The sequence below is a fragment of the Calidris pugnax genome, unplaced genomic scaffold (genome assembly GCF_001431845.1).
Source record: "Calidris pugnax isolate Ruff unplaced genomic scaffold, ASM143184v1 scaffold42, whole genome shotgun sequence".
Classification (NCBI taxonomy): Eukaryota; Metazoa; Chordata; class Aves; order Charadriiformes; family Scolopacidae; genus Calidris; species Calidris pugnax.
In genome coordinates this window covers 5701701-5722359 of record NW_015090920.1, presented here as the reverse complement: position 1 = coordinate 5722359, position 20659 = coordinate 5701701, and positions in this window count along the sequence as shown.

The following is a 20659-nucleotide window of genomic DNA, read 5'->3' as shown; positions in this document are numbered from 1 at the left end:
TGCTCCCAGCATGAGGGCAAATGGGAGTCCCTAAGTTCCCTAAGTGGAAGGAATGGCATAGCCAGGAATGCTACGTGATGTGGAGGCACAAAGTTAATCCCTGGCTGATTGTGAGGGCAAACGGCAGAGAGAGTGAAGGTGAGATCAAATACTTACTGGGGGAAATGAACAGGTGAGGCATTAATATGCAATTAGGAAAACAAAACTGGCGAGAGAAAGGAGGAAGGCAAAGGGAAGGGTTAAAAAAGGCTGCACCAGAAAGAAATTTACTGTACAGAGAATAAAAAGAGAAAGTTGGACCCCTGGATCCAGAACTTCTTTTCATAGCCTGAGGAAAATGAGGAGAGTCAATGTGAATACATGAGTTAGTGAGCCTGAAAACTGAATGAGGGAAGATAATGATAGTCCTGTAGATATTTTAGGGGGCCTTCTGAAGCTTTTGAAATGCTGACAATGACCAAAGATACATTAAGTGATAGCTACTCTGAATGCATTGGCAGAAATCTTTCTTTTAGATAACAATCCTGCTCATTCCTTGAAAAATCCCAGAAAGCAGAAAGACTTTCTAGATAGAGTTTCTTATATCTCATAGATAGGTATTAATTTAAGAGGAAATTATTATTTTGTAACAAAGTTTTATTTTAAGTTGAGTTTTACTTTCTGAAGCATCAGTTGTCTTTGAAATGAGGTAAAAAAGTTGGAGTAACCAGAGTTCAACCTGGGTACCCTATACTTACTCTTCAGCCCCAAAATGAGAGGAAAAATATGTTTAGTTTTTGTTTGCTTTGCCTTTTCTGTAAGGGGTTCAGAGAACACTCCATAACTCCCCTTGGTGAAATGTTGTCTCTGCCGTTTCACCAAGGGGACAACAGTACACAGCTGATCTTTCTCTTCTGGGGAAAGGGTTTATTTTGAGGTTAAGGGAGACAGCTACTGGAAAAGAATCCTATTTAATAAAGAAACAAGCAATTCATTTGGCAGAGCAGACAAAAAAGGCCTGACAAAGGAGCAATAATAGCGTTAACCTCAGCCTGTGTGTGGTCCACAGCTGAAGTGTTTTGACAGCCATGGTTTGCCTGTCCTCACTGAGCGGGGAAAGAGGAAAGAGAAAAAAAAAAAAATCCTGTGCCATTGCTGCCTGTGAATTTTTTGTCTTGTTACAGGAAAGGCAAAGGAAACCATGAGGCCAACTTACTCTCTGCCTGAGATTGAACATCCTATTCTTGTGGTCATGGCAAAAACTAAGCAGTGGTTAGGGCTTCCAACAGCCCCCACCCCCAGTTCTAGATTTCACTGAGAATACCCTGAGTTTAACTAACCACATTGTTCCTTAAATCATTGTTTTTCAAGGGAAATTTAATTTGAAAGATGTATTTATAACTGAGTGAAATCCTATGTTATGCAAACAAAATTATTATTGTTTGAAATAATTCCCGTCTTGTTGGGACTATGTCCAGAAGTCATGTTTTGTCAGAGCCAAGCTGCAATGGAACAACCAGCATTCTCTTCCAAACCTAGTAATCCACGGCTTCAAGGGCCAAATCCTGCCTTCAGCTCCACCACTGTACGGTCAAACTTACTCCACTGACTTCACATTTGGCCCTATATGTGGAAAACAAGATTTCACCTCCGTGTCATGTTTTGCTTAATTTCTTTTTGGATTTCTCTTTGTCCGTTTTGCTCTCATATTTAAAAACAAGAATTTAATCCAGCCAGTAGATTAACTCAAGCAATAAAGAGTCCATGTAATGTGGGCCAAAAAAACAGTAGAATCTGGAATGTGCCGGTGCCTGGAACTGAGGTCCAAAGGCATAAAGTATCTTTTGCTCTGGCTGACGGGAAGCTCTCTCCTATTATTTTTGCAATTTTGAGGAAGGGAGAGCAGTGTAGTTCATGCTGTTGCATGAATTAAAACATATTTTAATTCATTCCGAACACCAGGGACTGTCAGCTTTAAGGATCTTATTTCATCATGTTTTTCAGTAAATTGTTACCACGATTTGTTCTGTCTTAGGAGCCAAACTGAGCCTGGCCCTTATGTGTGTGAGGGCAATGAGGAGGAAGGAATCTAAGTTACCAGCCTTTCTCCTCACACAGCTCACACAGAAGTAAAATAAAATTTCACCCTCTGCTTTCCTCCCTTTCCTCCTTTCCTCCCTGCTATGAAAAAGGAGGCAAAGAAACAGGTGGGAAAATAGTTTTGCTAACTTGAAGTATTCCAAAATCGTGAGATTGATTGAATGATAAATTGTAGATTCACGTGGGACTTAGGGTTCATCTTTCCAAACTTTTGTCTGCACCCAGGAAATCTCAGAGCTTTTAAGAGAAGGGTGGAAGCTGGGCTTCTCAGATGTCCCCATATTGACACGTCTCTGGAGGCACAGGCTGTACAGGAACACAGAGTATGAGATTAGGCAACAAAGACTGGTTTTCAGCTCCATGCTCATTACTGGAACTGGCCAGATTTGCATGTGCAGGGAAACAAATAGAAAATAATCCTGTCCCAGGAAAGTCATTCCTTCCCTATGTGTGTGAATTCAGAGTCCTATGACATGATTTATTGTTTCCTAAATTAAAACTATCAAATATGTTATTACAAACATTTCTTACAGGCGACAACATCAGAGGTGCAGAAGCAACTGCAAAGGATTATGAGTGGTCAGCATATTTAGCCTGTGGGAACTACCTAAGCAAAATCTGTTTTCATATGAAGGCATCGCCTCAGGGTTCACACCCTCACTTTGGTTTCTGTTGAAAGTGCAGATATATTTGATCAAAAATTTAGCAAGGCTGCCTTCCCGTAGCAGGAACCATATTCCTCTCCATTAACCACATTCCCATCTGCTTTTTATTCTGTCCTTGGGTTTGTTCTGTCCTATAAAGCTTTGGCTTGCTTTATATCGTTTCACAGGATTGTGTGTGAAGGAGTTTCTATCTGTTGTTGTAGTTATTATTACTACTATTGTCGTTAGGTACACCTTCGCAGGGGATGGGGATGCTGAGCAGAAGGAGGAGGGTGGGAGGCAAATACCAAAGTAGTTAGTTGCTTTGCAGCTCTTCCTACAGCAGAATCTGTACTGCTTCTTCCCACCTCTTGTCAAGAAACAGGAATTAAAAAGTTTATCATACCCCAAAAGGAGAGTTACAGGCGATGCATTGTTGCAAGCTACAGCTCCGGGTTTTGTCTAACGTACAAGTGAGTGGAAGTTATCTTCCTCCCATGCCTTCTTATAGCACAGCATCTGTGTGTAAATAGATGATGAGAGAAATGAAAAAAACTTCAGGAAAAAGGAAACTGTTCCTGAGAGAGTTGTGTGATCACTCCACAGGATCTCGGGTTGTTTGGCTGGAAAAAACTATCATTATTGCAATTAAAGCATTTTCTGCTGAGATTTTTCTTTGCAACAGTGCTGCCTGTCGCTGCCATCGCTTGCAGACTGCAGTGATGCATGGGACAGGCTGCAGTGATGCACGGGACAGGCTGCAGCGATGCATGGGGACAGGCTGCAGTGATGCATGACAACAGGCTGCAGAGATGCACAGGACAGGCCTGGGGCTGCTCGGTATAAATGCAGCTGGGCTTCAAGTTAGCTTAGAGGTAGGAAGTAGAGTGATCTGCTCCTGTTCCCCAGGTTGAATGGGGAGACAGTCCGTTGTATTTCAGTATATATAAATATATTTGTGAATATATATATATGGGAGATATATATATATGGAGAATATACCTAAAAAGCTCATACAAAGCTTACCACTATCCAGTTTTGGAAGCGAGAAGCAGGTAGCATGAATAGGGATTGTTACTTCTTCAATTATGTGTTTCAGATGCATATAGATTTATGAAATTCCTAAATGTGCGATGCATGGGGACAGGCTGCAGTGATGCATGACAACAGGCTGCAGAGATGCACAGGACAGGCCTGGGGCTGCTCGGTATAAATGCAGCTGGGCTTCAAGTTAGCTTAGAGGTAGGAAGTAGAGTGATCTGCTCCTGTTCCCCAGGTTGAATGGGGAGACAGTCCGTTGTATTTCAGTATATATAAATATATTTGTGAATATATATATATGGGAGATATATATATATGGAGAATATACCTAAAAAGCTCATACAAAGCTTACCACTATCCAGTTTTGGAAGCGAGAAGCAGGTAGCATGAATAGGGATTGTTACTTCTTCAATTATGTGTTTCAGATGCATATAGATTTATGAAATTCCTAAATGTACTTCTTCACGGTGAGGGTGGCAGAGCCCTGGCAGAGGCTGCCCAGGGAGGTCGTGGAGTCCCCTTCTCTGGAGATCTTCAAGACTCACCTGGATGCCGTCCTGAGGGATGTGCTCTGGTCAACCCTGCTTTAGCAGGGGAGTTGGGCTTAGATGATCTCTAGAGGTTTCCGTATTACTGCTGACAATTCTGTGATTCTGTATTACTGCTAGTAAGGTCTCTAATACAGGTGGTCTGAGACAGTCTCAGATGATCTTCCATTATGAACACTTGCTAATTGCTTTGCGTTGTTGTACTAGCCAGGAATTTCTTTGTTAGAAGGGCCTGAAAAAGATTCTCCCCCTCCCAGTAAACAAGCTCTTCCAAACCTTTCTCCAAGACAGTAATAAGAGAAGAAAGGAACTTGGAAACCCTGAGACACTGGTTAGTACATTTCGGGAAGAAACAAGACAGCATTATTTTTTCATTTCCAATGCTAGTCTAAAATAAAAACTTAGGATAGAAAACTACACTCCAAACATTCAATGATAAGGCTGTTCAAGCTAGGTTTTCATTCAGTTCAAGGACTATGCCAGAAATTGTTATAGTGCTTGTCAAAAGAAATAGTCACGATCGTTTAGACAAAATAATTGCCTTTGACCTTTCCCTTCCTAGTGAATAGTCTTCCTTCTGAAGAAGGCAGAACTTCCTAATGGTGGCAGCTCTCCAAAATGGTATAGAAGTGCTTATTCATTAGTGACGTGAAGTGATTATCATTGGAAAATTCATGTGAGGTTGGATTTTTGCTATTTTAAGTCAACTCCAAAAAGCTCAATCCTGATTTATTTCACGTGAAAGAACAGATTGCTTGAATGAGGGGAAAAAAAAGAGCCAATCCATCTTAGCAGAGAGCAAAGCATCCATTTCATGGACACAGCACTTAGTGTTTTGTGTCTGTTGAAGGGAGGTACACCAACAGGTACGTTCGGAGTGTGATGTGGCTTCTGTGCAGCCCCGAATGCACAACACAGCCTTGCCCTCAAACGGATTTGGGATGCGATCAAGCTGTGTGATAGGAGCTGGGTGATGGAAACCCCTGCATACACAGACAACCCGCACGTTGTTAGCAAGCCAAGTGCAATTATACAATGTTGTTCTTAGTTACGGCTGTCATTCTCTTTGTTGTTGAAGCCTCAGCTGTCACACTCTTAAGACTGGTACGAATATCAAGAGAGGACATGTCTGGACGATGCAGCTTGGATCTTGATGTACAGCATATTGCTCAACGTGGTGGAGCTAAAAGATGAAATATATGTAATTTGCAGGGGAAGAACTGAATGCTACTTTAGTCCAGCAGGTGTTATTGCTGTTCGCATTATTCCTATGCCTAGAAGCTTTGTCACATCCCTAACTAGGGCATCGCCGAGCTACCTGCGGTTCAAATGACAATGAATCACAGTGGTCTAAATAGTGAGTCTAGACAGAGAGTCCAAATTGACTTGAGTGCCACTCCATCAGTGTAACACCAGGTACAATTTTGCCTGCGGGTGGAGGCAGCTCCTTCAGCAGCAGCTGAGTCAGATTGCTGTTCCTCGCCCTGCTCCTGCCCCCTTGCAAGTGGAGGGAGTAGCTAGAGCCAAGGGAAGGTGCAACAGAATCCTCCTTTTGCCCTGGAAATCTTGGCCACTGGATGTTCCTGCGTTTCCAGCACGCTTTGTCCACTCTGGAGCTCACAGGACACATTTGCAGCTTCCTAGAGCTGTCCCATTCCTCAAAAAGATGTTTCTCCTTTGGCGTTTTCCCCAAATTTCAGCCTTCTCCTGTGAGACCCTCCAGCAACAGGGGTTTCCACTGTGTGTAAATACATTGTCAAGGTGCACACCCAAGTCTGTGCAATCAGTGGTAGTAAGGGTATTAATTTTCAAGCCTTCTGCTGGTGAAACAGTGTCTGATTAACAAATGTTAACTTTTTATAGAAAGACAGCTACAAAGTGTTACGGTTATTCATCCAAAGCAAAGATGTTCTTTCCTGGAAAGAAGAGCTGATGCAACTTAAAGTTGGTATGAGCCTCAGTCCATAAGCACTCTATAACATACTGTGGTAGAATTACTTATTACATGGCATATGATACAGCTTGCTACTAGCTTTAGAGAAAGATTACAGCTAATGAGATAATCTTGAGCAGCGCTTCAGGCTCAGCTTACTGTTTGGGAAGATTAGAGATGATAGACATCTGAGTCTGTCATGATACTAAATCAAAAGCCATTACAGTATCATTAAGGCTTATGGTACAACTAGGATGACATGGGATCAGCAGGGTTCAAAGTCTGTGTGAGGGACTGTCTGTCTTTGCTTCTTGTTCTCATTAGGTCTGATGGATCCATCCTGGGTAACTTCACCCCACAGTGAAAGCTGTGGCACAAAGCTGCCCTGGAGCACCTCCAGCTCCCCACAGCCTCTGCAGAAGACAGCTCTGTGTCGCAGGCCAGCCTCTTCTTTTATCAACTTGCCTCCTAGGTCCTATATGCCACAGTAGACTACAGGGTGCAGGGCATTCAGTGAAACAGAGGGAGGAGTTCTGAAATGTGGATGCAATGGCAGAATGCCCTCTGTTCACATATATGAGCAGAGAATCACGGAATTGTCAGAGTTGGAAGGGACCTCTAGAGATCATCTGGTCCAACCCCCCTGCCAAAGCAGGAACGCCTAGAGCACATCACTCAGGACTGCATCCAGGTGGGTCTTGAAGATCTCCAGAGAAGGGGACTCCACGAAGATAAGTGGTTACCACTGCCTTACTCCTGTAAAGAAGTATTTATAAAAAAAGCAACGCAGAACAATGCACAAAGCTACTACTGCTAGTACTGACATGCCACAGTCGTACTAGCACTTAACCATTTCAGCATCGTTTGATATCGTGCACACTGACAGTTTTGATTACCCTATGGTATATTCCCCACCACTGAGGAGACATCATTATGGGGTATAGGCTTCCTCCCCACCCAAGTAGCACTGCTGCATCAGCAGTAGCAGCTCTGGATGTCGGTAACAACACACCCACAAAGGCTTTGCAGACCTTTATTAATTGTTTCACTCTATGAGAAAACCATAAATAAAGGCTATTGATTATTTTAGTCTTTTAAGCTCATTATATCGGCGGATATTGAAAATGCTTTTGCGCCCAGGAGATTATGGAGGGCAAAGCTCCTTCTGTAATGGTCTGGAAGATTACGGGAATGTTGTTATGGATACACTCACACACGCACCTCGGTGCTGTTCCATATAATTGCAATGATTTAAAACTCAAAGCGATATTCTCTTTACTGGGTCTCTTAGAAAGCTGCTGACCTTCTAAACTGGGTTGTTTTGCCAAAGTTATGTTGCCAATTCCCATGACATATGGGCTTTCCCGAGGAGGGAGATCTGCCTCGCTTGGTGATGGTAGGTTTAGATTGAACATTAGGGAAGAATTTTTCACCGAAAGAGTGGTCGGGCATTGGAACAGGCTGCCCAGGGAGGTGGTGGAGTCACCATCCCTGGCTGTGTTTAAGGGCCGTTTAGATGCAGTGCTAAGGGACATGGTGTAGGGGAGGACTTTGTAGAGTAGGGTAGATGGTTGGACTCGATGATCCCAAGGGTCTCTTCCAACCTAAATGATTCTGTGATTCTATGGTGTACGACAACTACCGGTGTAAGCAGTTGCGCTGTAATTATGTCATGTGTGTGCACAGCCCTGCGCTCTGCAGGAAGGAATGCCAGGCTGCTGAGTGTTTATCAGTGCCCTATCGACGGGTAAGCTGGGAGAGCTGCTCTGCTTATCTTACCAAGTCCACGTTTCTGGAGCTGAAGGTCACAAATTCCAAAAAGCGAGATCACACCGCGGCGCGAGCCTGGGGTTGTGTCTGTGGCCTCTTACCAATGGCATCTGGTGTTTAAACCCGAATTCCTGTCAGCGTGTGTGCGCCGCCTTGAAGCGAAAAGCATTTTCACCTTACATAGAAAAGACACACGGGGCGACCGAAGCGTGACGTGCTCACTTGCTGCTTCCCAGTCACTGTGCTCTCCACCTTTTCCGTGCCCGTTACACCCCAGCGAGGGAGAAAAGCCCATTTAACAACTGTCATACACGGCATTTATTATGGGCTGCAGCTGTTGACAGTTATGCAACTGGGATGAAATGCAGCCCCATAAAAAGCAGTAGGACGAGGCTTGTGCAGAGTCTGTCTACGTCCTCAGAATAGACTCAGGTAGAGCCTGCAGCAACGAGGAGTCCAAGTGGATGGCTGCCATCTGAGACGTTTCCACCACGTTCTACAATGTTTTTAATGTATGATCCACCTACCCAAAGCGATTTCACTTCCTCGTCTCTGCTGCTGTCTGGGCACTTTGACTGGGAAACAGCAACCGCAGCCTGTTTCTCCTTTTGCTGTTTTCCCTCAGAAAAAAACTTAGGGTATTGCACTTTTTAAACGCTGAGTTATGGCTTGTTTAGGCCAAATACTAACTTTGCACCGTGATACGGTCTCTAATTTAAATTTACACTTTGTTTTTATGCAGCTTTGAAGAACATGTCACGCACGTTCCTCTCTCAGTTTAGTATAGCGCAAAATCACTTCAATTCCCACAAGCTTCAGCAACTTGTAGGATTTTTTAATATTTTTTTTTAATGCTGAGATTTTGGCAGGGGCTGTGCAGAAGCAGCAGTACAGACGTAAGGAGCAGATTTATTGTTGCACATCAACTTTTTAGTGGTTTGCCTTCATAACCATCGTGTCCTCTTGCATGTGGGGTTTTCACAGTGTGTTAAGCAGGATAAATATGTGTATTTGCAAGTGTATCTCTTTTGTTTGCTTGTTTGAATGCAAAGCTGGCAGGGGTCAGCATCTGCCACTGGTACAACTGGGCCTGTGTGCATGCTGTTTGTTACACACGTATTCAGTGCCCCTTCCCTGCAAAGCACAGCGTCCTCCCCCAAAATAGCTCACCTTCCCATCCGGGGGGAAGTGTGACAGAGCAGTATCTGTGTGCTGGAGTAAATATTTCGTAAGGTTTGGAAAGGTCAAATACAAGATTCAATAGCACTCTGAAAGCCGAAGCCGACCTGTAGCACTAGGTCTTATTTTTACACATCGCCTGAGGTTTTCCCCAAAACATTGCTATTCTAAGCGTTTCAAAATGAGAGGCCACGTTGTTACTGGTTGTTTTTTCGCACGCTTGGAGCAGCAAGGGCTGACTCTCTGCTGAGCTGGACAAACATGGGTGGTGTGAGAGCAGGCATGGGACGACTTGGCAGTTGCTTATGGCAAGAGGCTGGGCTGGATGCAAAACAGACACTGTTTTATGGCGTATTTTCTCTGCACCAGATCTCTGTAACACCATAATGAGCACTGCTGTCACACTAAATTCCTGCTGGGAGTCAGAGAGAAGTTGAAGCAGAAAAGCCTCTGACACGGTCCCCTGCCAGGGGGGGAAGCGAGTACAAGCCCCCAGGACTCGCCCCTACAGCTCTTTATTCCTGTCCCTCTGGGAGGAATGAAACTGGCTTTAAAGCCTAAAAAAATCCTGGAGTTAGATCTCAACACAGGGCAGAAAGACACCTCAAAAAATTTACCATCTAAGACCAAAAAAACCTAAGGGCAATATAAGCACTGCACTCTCCTTCAGCCTACAGCTCTACTTACTCTCCTCCGTCCTTACTTTTCATTTTTGGTTTTTACCTTGCCTTTGCTTGACTAATAACATTATCCACTTGTCCTATAGTAAATTCATCTTCCTTACTTGCCTGCAATTTGGTTTTGTGAATGGTGTACCTAGATTACTACAGAATGAAATTCAAGCAAAATCACTGTTCCCATTAATATCAATAGACTCTCAAATTGGTTTCTTTCATGCTTTCATGCTCTGTTTTTATTAGATATTTAAGTCACTGTGTTCTTATTAAGATTACAGGATGTTGCAACTAATGGAAATAAGCCGTTGCAACAACTTTGATATCACTAGTCAGGAACAGTTCACATTTCATAAACGTGTTTTATGAGAGCCTGTAATTATAGATTAGTAAGAAAATATGAACTGCATACAGTGTGTATGCTTTTCAGTTTTCAGCCAGAAAACTTTAGTGTAGAAGCTAGATCATTTTCAGAGGGAAGAATGTGCTACATTGAACCAAGATACTGTGTTACACGGGAAGAAATTAACTGGATATCCAGAACAGAACAACCTCTTCTTGAAAGGGAAACTTTTATTCAGCAAAATGTGGTAGTGCAAATTTTGCTGTTTTGCAGCAAAGAGCCCAATTCCTCCACAGAGATGGAGATGTATAATCACTGATGGACATAAAAGTGATCAAGGTCATAAAATACAGCTGAGGTTATGACACGTCTCCTCACCTTATCATGTGAAGTGATTTCAATTCACTTTTAACCTTTGGTTAGGTCCTGGATAGGTCTTTATCAAGCCTGCACATGCGTGTAACAAATTAGACTTTAACTTATTATCAGTATTACTTTATCTGGCTTTGCTCAATTAGGTGTGTTGGGCACTTCTCAAATGGCATTAAGCACCTCAGTTTTTACTACTGTAAACTCACCAAGAGCTGTGCTGGGAAGAGAAAAAAAAGGTAGGATTGCACCTGGCAAGGCACCACCACCCAACAGGGCACCAGGAAGGGACACTGGGAGTGCTGGGAAAGGCACACCAAACCTGCTCATTTCCTGGAAGAGTCTTGGTACCGTGGAGCAAAAGTCATGGGCTCACCGCCAAACAAATAACAAAGGAGAATTTTTGCATTCTCTTGAAGTCTGTAGCTGTCCAAAAGCTTGCAGTGTTATTTTGTGTTCCCTGTCCTCTCTCACTGCCCTAGCTGCTCGCAGAAGGAAGTCTCAGGCTGCCCACCTTTTTGATCACAGCACCTGATTATTTCTAATTTACTGTCTGTGGGAGGCCGAGGATTAGCACAGAATTTAGTGTTGCAAACTCAGATCTTCCTGCTACGTGACTGAAGTGTTGCATACTAGATGAGTGCAGTATTACAGATCAGACATAGATCTATGACATGTTAGTCTCACAGAAAGGCTCACAATATGTTAAAATGTGAGGGGCAGGACAGCTTTCAGAGAGCGAGCTGACTGCGCATGGGCAGCTGCCTGGGACAAGACAGTTGGACAAGATATCTTTAAGGTCCCTTCCAACTTAGAAGATTCTGTGATTCTGTGACAACAGGATGGCACTAGATCATAGAATTATAGAATGGTTAGGGTCGGAAGGGACCTTAAAGATCATCTAGTTCCAACCCCCCTGCCCCATGGGAGCAGGGACACCTCCCACTAGACCAGATTGCTCAAAGCCCCATCCAGTTTGGCTTTGAACCCCTCCAGGGATGTGGCATCCACATCTTCTCTGGGCAACCTGTTCCAGTGTCTCACCACCCTCACAGGAAAGAATTTCTTCCTAATATCTAATCTAAATCTCCCCTCTTCCAGTTCAAAAGCATTACCCTTCGTCCTATTGCTGCGCTCCCTGATCAAGAGTCCCTCCTCCCCAGACATGGGTCACTGCCCTCCATCTCTGTGTGCCCACTGCCTCTTTTTACACTTCTTGGCTAACCCTACGTGCCTGCCCAGACTCCCCCCAGCCCCCCATCTCCCGCCGTCCTCCCGCGTCTCACAACACCCCTTTCCCACAGCAAGAGAGGGAAGTTGTGTGAAGAGTGAAACTTCTCTCTTCTTCTCTGGAGGGGAGCGAGCTGAGGTGCTGCATTTCATTTCACACCTCTTGACAGGGTCGTGAGCACCCTGTCACACACCCTCTCCAACACTCAATGCTGGAATCCCGTGGCTGACCAAGTAAGCAACAGTTTTACTTCTTACCATGCTGGACGACCTAGACTTTGTGGACAAGGTGATGGCCTGATGAGTGAAGGGGGGTTTTGTTTCCTCCGACCTCTACCTTGGGTTTCAGTCCCTCCCATGAGATGGAAGAAGTTCTTAGCCAGAGAAGAGAGGGCAGTGTCACTTCCCCTTCAGAACAGTGTTTCTCAACCTCCTGAATCTTCCCACTGAGCCTTCCCAGCCACTCGTCCTTGTTCTGGGCACGCAGTCCAACTTTCCTGCTAAATTGGAGGTTGCTGCTCCCGAGGACAAAGACAGTCTAAGTCATTTTTGCTCTCATGTGTGGGAAGGCAAAACTTGGCTTCGCCTACGTTACTGAAAAGCCTTGTGCCGCCTCTATGGAGAAAAATCACACTTGAGAAATATTAAGAAGGAAATTAAAACATTAGACATATTAAGAAGCAGAAAACGTAACAGTGAGTTTTCTTCAGCAACGCACTTTTTGAAGAAAAAAAAAGAAAAGTCAGTGCTTGTCGGACAAACACACACACTGTCTGTGTATGTCGTTGTGAAGTTACCTATTGGGCAGAGTTGCAGTGCAGTGCAGGTCTTAAATCTTTGTGTTCAGTGCAACGTGCCCCATATGGGCTTGTGGGTGAGCTGTTCTCCTTTATGGGTAAGCTTCTCCTTTTTGGGGAGATAATGTGTCAAAAAAAGCTATTTCTTCCTTCTCCTTGAAGAAGGAATTTCTGTTAGCTCTAAAGGGGCTGTTTCTTCCTTCTCCTTGCTGCCTTGAGCAGCAGCACATTGGAGGAAAAGTTGTGATTGAACCAAAGAAGTAATTCAGTAATGCCTGGCTGCGGTGTCTGCTTTTATTTGCTGACTGTCTCTGTGAGCGGTGTAGAACCTGGCACGGGAAGGGTTGATTTGCTGTGAGTCTGGCTAAAAACACCAGTTTTCCCCAGGCCACTCTTCAGCTGCTGGCTTGGACCATTTTGATCAGGTCCCAGCAGTCCTCCTTGCCCCCTCGACTTCCCACATGCTGAGGAGGTGAGTTAACCACAGGTTACCCCAGGTTTTTCTGCTTGCGTCCTTCTCTCTGTTTTCCATGTGGATTTTGTTTGGATCGCTGATTTCTTCCACATAAAAAGGAAGCACTGCCACTCTACCCAGCTTCCAGAGGAACTGGAGTACCCGAAGGAAGGTTTCAAGCAATCTAAAAACACTGGAAAGAAGCAGCATTAAAAAAATTATCATTTTTAAAGGGAATGCTAATAGGTGCTACCCTTAAAAAAACACACAAACTTCATTGCTACCTAGCAAAATTACGATTTTAATTGCTTTTTTAACATCCAAACTCTAAAAGTTTTAATTTTTCCTCAGGAAGAAAAAGCACCAGAGACACACTTTGTGAAATATTTGGTGCATGTGATGAAAGACCTGAGTGATACCTGAGGCCTATACCAATGGCCCTACGATGAACCTCCTATAGTATTTCTCTCTATAGTGCCTTTCTCCTATAGTATTTGTGTAACAGATACTGTATGGCAGGAAAGCCTGTGCCTGCCTGTCTGCCTCCAACAGTTACTGTTCTGGAACAGATTTCAGCTCGCAGCAAATGAAGCAACCCATCCAAGATCATGCCATAATAGCTACGCCATAAAACATGAGTCTATAAAAATAAATATTTCATTCCTGAAATACCCAATCCTTTGCTGAAGGCTTACATCTCAAAAACCATCAAGAGCTATCAGTCTGTGAAAGCCCACAGTAAATATGGACAGCTTCCCGTTGAGCACAAGATTAATACTCTAGAAAAAGTGGTGACATTAAATCCTTTACAATATGATGTAAAAGTGTCCAGTAGAGGTAGACAAATCAATAAGTGGAAAATATTTATTTTGGGGTCAAATGTAACTCTTTCAGCTGATCATAAGTTTCCTGTGAATGGCTTAATTCATGTTTTTTGCAAACTGTGGCTTGCTGGGGAATTGTTTGTGGTGACTATTGACATATCAATATTGGAGTTGTGTGGCTGATCAAGTAAGCAACGGTTTTATGACCTTATGGACAAGGTGATGGCCTAATCAGTGAACTGGGATGTTGTTACCCTCAAGGAGACTGTGGCACATGGAGGGACAGAGATAGGAGAGAATATATGGCAATTTTTAGGAAACTTAAATTTTTGCTTTTGAATACAAGTAGGGCATTTTATCTAGTCACCTGTAATTTAGAAATATTTTTCCCATCCTTTGATTTTTTTTTTTTTAATGAAAATGTTTGTTTGTGCCTGGAAGAAGCAAGGAGAGTGTCGCGTTTTTGTGACATGACTGAGGAGCTGCAAAAGGAACAAGGCCTCTTAACACACCAGCTCCATGAAAAATGTCAAAGAGGCATCATTTTGTGGTGAGGAGAAGAAGGAAAGAGGTTTTTTTCGTAGTGACTTTTACTGAGCTCTTTAGATTTCATCCAAATTTTGCAGTGTTGGAAACAATTAGTCCACACCATTCTCAAACTTTTCTCTCCACTCTCTCTCAGATCAATCTCATTGCATATTACTGACAACTCCGATTGTCCTCCAGAAGTACTGGAAATAATGCAAGAGAGAAAAAATGTCTCCCTAAATAGTGAACCTGATCATGGATGCTACTTGTAAAACTAAGTGTAGTTGTCCCTTCCTCCCCTTTTTTCTGGAGTTGGCCCGAGACATCCCAAAAAAGCTGCTGTGACTCCACTGTCCTCCTGCCACCCTGTTTCTCTTAGGTGTTTTTACATTGTCTCAGACACTGTGTGACCTCAGGGCCACGTCTTTCTCTTGCCCTGACAGTGGCACTACACGTTCTGTAATCTGCCAGCTCCAACCTGATTTTTTCTTTCTGATGTGAGGAGTACAGAAACGTTTGGAAGAGATAATTGAAGCTCAGGCAGTATCTTCTGTTCTACTCCCTTAGATGTGACAGTCTGCTTTACTCCACTACGGTGCACTCCTGATGAGATAATAATTCTTGCCAGAAAAGATCAGATTGAGCCCGAAAGGGTTCAGATCTAGGGCAAAGATTCTTGTGATGAAGTCAGAGTCCAGTGTGACAACTCTTAAAATAAAAATAAAAAAAAAATAATTACAGTCTTGCAAAGAAAAAAATCCACCTTCCTACTTTGTACTTTGGGGTTTTTCAATGATACAGTGATCTTAGATATTAAAGTAGAGATTGATAAAATAATAATAATGGTAGAAACACATTTAAATCTCCTTAGCTTCAGCCTCTGGGGGTCTCAAGCCAAAGCACTAAAGGTTTTATAAATGACTACAGAAAGACTACGCCTCTCCTATATGCTCTTGCTGGAGAAGACTGTCCTGGCTTCAGTGCAAAGTGTTTGGCTCTGGCTTTCAGACCTTTTAATCCAATTTGTAAATTCATTAGACCTTCCATCCCTGCTATTAATATAGGCTGAGGATTTAAAAAATTCTCAAAAACACTCAACTGAAATAAATAAATCAATCAATCCCATTCAGGACTGGCATTCACCTCCAAGAACATGCTGGCTTTTCTCACTCACATGCTGAGGTTTCATCTTGCCTAACTTCATATGTCTACCTCTGAGCTAGTTGTCTAGACTCTTGCTTGTAGTCAGTGGAGATAAACAAGCACTTCAAGAACACAGTCATCATCTAGTCAATTTAGACATCTGCCTTTGAAAGAGATGGAATGTGTCCTGCATCTTGCCACTGACTCTGAAGGAATATGCAAAGCACCACATTTTACGTGACTACAGTGAGATGAATCCCAGCCCAGATGACTTACACTGCTAATTGGCTTAATGTAGTGGGACTCCTCTTTGGCCGAGGGCTGCAGGCAAGTGTCAGGACTATCCTTGAAACTGCCCTTACTCCAGCAGAATGTGAAAAGCTTAGTGTTGTGAAAGGCTTCCATCTGCTATTCTCTCAGTAAGATAAAAGAGAAGTAAATGTGGCTCTCTGAAGAGCAACTGCTTAGAAAGAAGGCTAAGCATTTCTGATGGAGGCCTCCTGAATTCTGCGGAGAAGACCATTTGTAGTGGTGATAATTTCTTTGCAAAGTACCAGGTCCCAAACAATGTGAGTTTAGGCCCTAATGTGTCACCAGCTATCACGGAATCACAGAATTGTAGGGGTTGGAAGGGACCTCTGGAGATCATCTAGTCCAACCCCCCTGCCAAAGCAGGTTCACCCAGAGCAGGTTGGACAGGAATGCATCCAGGTAGGCTTTGAATATTTCCAGAGAAGGAGACTCCATACCTCTCTGGGCCTCCTGTTCCAGTGCTGTGTCACCCTCAAAATAAGGTTTTACCTCATGTTGAGACGGAATTTCCTGTGTTGTGGCTTGCACCCATTGCTCCTTGTCCTGTCACCAGGCACCACTGAGAAGAGTTTGATCCCATCCTCTTGACACCCACCCTTCCTCAACCTTCCTCAACCTGCTGGCCACATTTAATGCATCCCAGGAGACCATTGGCCTTCTTGGCCATAAGGGCACATTGCTGGCTCATGGTCAACTTGTTGTCCACCAGGACTCCAAGGTCTCTCTCTACAGAGCTGCTTTCCAGTAGGTCAGCCACTAACCTGTAGCAGTGTATGGGGTTATTCCTCCCCATGTGCAGGACCCTACACTTGCCCTTGTTGAATTTCATCAGGTTCCTCTCTGCCCAACTCTGTAGCCTGTACAGGTCTCACTGAACAGCAGCACAGCTTTCTGGTGTCAGCCACCCCTCCCAGTTTTGTATCATTAACAAACTTGCTGAGGGTACACTCTGTCCCCTCATCCATGTCACTGATGAATATATTGAACAAGACCGGACCCGGTATTGACCCCTGAGGAACACCACTGGTTACAGGCCTCCAACTGGACTCTGCACCACTGACCACAACCCTCTGAGCTCTGTCATTCAGCCAGTTCTCAGTCCACCTCACTGTCCAAGTCATCTAAGCCACACTTCCTAAGCTTACCTATCAAAGTCTGAGAACATGTTAGAAAGGCACTTCCTTGATGTCATCTCTGTCTAGGGATGGTAGGTCCTTTCTTTGCAATGTTCAGAGCCTTTTGTGGGTTCATTAGGTGGATCGCTCCTCAAAAGCCTCTTTTTTTTCTAACTGCCTAATTTCCCTGGGTTTGACTGTATGTTCCCACTGAGTATCAAAAATATTCTAAGAGATATGGCGGCTTTAATTTCTGGTTTAAATTATTTTAATAATTTAAATTTGGGAGCACTACAGCATAGTTCTTGGATTAATCTGTTAGGGGGAGACAGAAGCTTCACCTAAGCACATCTTAACCGTGATTGGCATTCACACATTTTTCCTTCTTTCTTCAGATGCTTCTAGGTAATCTTTTGATTTCCCTACTTTATTTTCAAAATACCAGTCGCAAGGAATTGCTTAAGCATGGAGATTCAAACAAAGAAAGGTCACAAAAAGCAGGATATCTAGTTGACATAACTTGTTATTATACTTGCATTGCAAGCTGAACTATTGAAACTGTTGTGTTGTATGAAAAGGCTCTCTAGCCAAAATATTCTCTGATGAGAGCTTGCTTTTTTATGCTGTAACAGAAACCACCAGCCTGAGGTGTCCTCATATTTTCTGCCTCTTAGCCTTTACCCACTTCCCTGGTATTCTACATTGCAATAAATGTATCTTCTTGGAGGTGTTCAATACATCTTCCAACTTGTGTTTTGGAGGACAAACCATGCCCAACCAAACAGCTTGGGTGATGCTTTCTTGCCGATGCATAGCGTTGGTCTCTCATATGATCATGCATTATTTTTTTGCCTGAAAACTTGGTCTCATTCTTATTCCTATTACAAGACCAAACCAAATATGTCTGAACTATTAAGTTTTCATTGTGCTGAACTTGCAAAATGCTTCCTGTGGTAGAAAAAGCCCACGCATTTTCAGTCCACGAGGACAGGTGCAAAGGTATTGTCCTTACGGAGGGAAAATCTTGCTGATTAATTTTTGAACAGCATAGACCTGAGGAAGTTTCTGCATGGCTGGCCAACCAGCCAGCCTGCTCCTTCTTCCTTGCCTAGTCTAGAAAGAAAAGGGAAATTCCCTTGCATGAAGTCAGGTAGTCAACTGATCCCCGGGCAAAAAAAAAAACCCAGAGGACAAACATTTACTAGTGAATTTCCATTCCAGAACTGAGAAGGAGAGTTTTCTAGAAAAATCACAAAGGAAATCTCAATGTATTGCACCAATGCAGAACTGAAAACTGGTCCTTTTCCCTATGAGTTCTGCAGTACAACCTTGCCTTTATTTGCCTCTATCAGTATCAGTATCAGAAGGAGTGATAGAAAAGAGACATGAGGTAGCTTACTAACCAGTAACAACCCTAAGTGTGGGGACATACAATCATCTCATTAAACTATGTCTGGTTTGTATTATTTTCCTCAATCTCTTTTCCAAATAATAATAATAGTTATTTAACTACAATGAAAGAAACAGGAGATAATGCAATCCATGAGCTGACCAAAATAACTCTCTAGATTAAATTTACCTGGGAATAAGTTTGGAATCAAAAGGGAAATATCTGAGATGAAAACAAGTGTCTAAATGCATTTTTTATAAGCTTAAAAGCATCTGTCTTTTTGCACTGATTCGTTGTTGTGTAAATACCTAAAGATGATTTGGGATATAGTTTGACATGCATGTTGTGTAAATACCTAAAGATGATTTGGGATACAGTTTGACATGCATGATTTTTTATTAAATTAATTTTTTATTATTTGATTAGGTTTTTTATTAGAGTGTTAAATCTCTTGTGTGATAATGAAACACAAAGTTTGTTTTCAAATGTAAGCAGAGGGCATAGAGGAGCCACAACTGGCTGATTGCAATGTGAAACTACAGAGGAATGCACAGGTTTTCATACTATAAGTAGAATAAAAAGTCAGGAGCTGTAGCGTGCAGTGTCTTATTATGCGAGTCCAGAATTTCTAAGGTATTTGCATGAGAAATTAGTGCCATTTATATTTTTAATCTTCTCTTCTATCAGCTCCTGTTTCCTTTGTCGAGGTGGCTTGGCAGGCAAACCAGAGGCAAATGGATTTCCACATGACCTACTTTATCTGGCGAGATCTATAAACAGTCTACTCCAAAATTTTGGAGAACCCATTTAAACCACTTCGGAACGCACTCGTGAAAGGACACAAAGTCAATGGAGGAATTGTGCACGTGCTGGTGGAAGGGAGGTGGTAACTGAGATGAAACTGGGAGGTGGTACAAGCCCTGTGACTGTCAGTGTGGTCATCGCCTTGCCGGTCAAAAGGTGGTAACTGAGATGAAACTGGGAGGTGGCACAAGCCCTGTGACCATCAGTGTGGTCGTCGCCTTGCCGGTCAAAATATTAGGAAAAGTTTTTTCACTGAAACGGTTATCAGACATTGGAATGGGCTGCCCAAGGAGGTGGTTGAGGCACCATCCCTGGAGGTGTTCAAAAGACAGGTTGATGTAGTGCTGGGAGGTATGGTTTAGTGATGGTGATGCTTCTTGTTTGTTGTGCGGGTGTCTATTTTTGTCAGTTAGGTTGACGGTTGGACAAGATGATCTTTAAGGTCCCTTCCAACCTAGAAGATTCTGTGATTCTGTGAAATGCATCTTTTTTACTGTGTAGCTGGTCACGTTAGATGACCACAGTACTGTTTTGTAGGCAACAGCCATATGAGATTCAGAAATGGCAACACAGGCAACTGTGCAGTAGGTGGGTCTGAAGTGGTTTTGGCACTGTAGGAAGTGAGGATGGATCCCTTCTGAGCTCCTTTCTGTAGCTGCTCTGCTGGGCACATCCTCTCCACCACCACTGGCAGCTGCCAATGGCCTGCTCCATTTTTAAAAATGCAGGGAAAAAAACCCAACCAGCTGCAAAACGGCTGAGGGCAGTTGATTGTTTCTTGCTGCTTATGAAAAAAACGCAGAGGACCTAAAGCAAGGGAACCTCGTTGAAAAATAAGGTGGCAGTTCCTCAGTAACACTGACTTTGCGAAGCAAAAGAGTGAGATTGATCCTAGTGGGCACAATGAGACCTCTGCAGCTCTTTAGGCCATCACTGATATGCTAGCCAGGTGAAAAAGATCTTCTTTCCTCTAGGATTGGCCTCGTACAGCAACACAAAACCTCCATAGTGCAGTTAACTGAGCTCCAAGGACCTAGCCCCTAGCCTAATTTAGCTGAGTCTATGGATTTTTCTATGCGGAGAAACTGGCTGGCGTAATTCTTTCAGTTGTGCCCATGAACCTCTCTTCATAAGACAGTTTTACAGCTGTAAATATGGAAATGTTAAGAGTCAGACTGAAATATCGTGCCATTTATGCATTTCATTAGTGTTCTTAGCTGCTTCGGTTCACCCTAATAGAGGATGCCTAAATTATGAACTGCAGAGATTTGCTGGTTACGTACAGAAATCCATAGTATTAGTATTGTTGGTTTTGCTGGCTCTTCGCTTCCTTGGGCAGAGGGGTATAGGTATGCACAGTATGAACTGCAGAGATTTGCTGGTTACGTACGGAAATCCATGGTATTAATATTGTTGGTTTTGCTGGCTCTTTGCTTCCTTGGGCAGAGGGGTATAGCTATGCACAGCCCTCTCTTGTGATGA